The following is a 448-nucleotide window of genomic DNA, read 5'->3' as shown; positions in this document are numbered from 1 at the left end:
AACAATAACATTAAATATTAAATAATCAGAAATAATTAACAAGTTTTTCATCAACCAAGTTTATCAATCCATTACTTTTCATACTAAGTTTATTACATGGCATAACGCATTACGTTTGTTTGTTTGTAGCTAAGCGCAAAGCTACACAGTGGGCTATCTGCACTGTGCCTACCAAAGGTATCGAAATCCGGTTTCTAGCGTTATAAGCCTTCAGACTTATCGCTGTACCGGTGTGAGGCCAAGGCCTTATGTATTTAATATCTCAGTAAATTCAAATAAAAAATCAGGTAATTGTCAATAACATACTATATATATATATATATATATATATACATAATTTAAATTATTTACTAATTAAACTTTAGTTGGTTGACTAATTAGTTTAAAATAACTACTTACCTATTAGTTATACAATTAATTTTTAACTTTTTTCTTACTTAACAAAGTA

This window comes from Limulus polyphemus, unplaced genomic scaffold (assembly GCF_000517525.1).
Source record: "Limulus polyphemus unplaced genomic scaffold, Limulus_polyphemus-2.1.2 Scaffold154, whole genome shotgun sequence".
NCBI classification, from domain to species: Eukaryota; Metazoa; Arthropoda; class Merostomata; order Xiphosura; family Limulidae; genus Limulus; species Limulus polyphemus.
The sequence above is the reverse complement of the archived record's forward strand: the minus strand, read 5'-3'. Positions refer to the sequence as shown.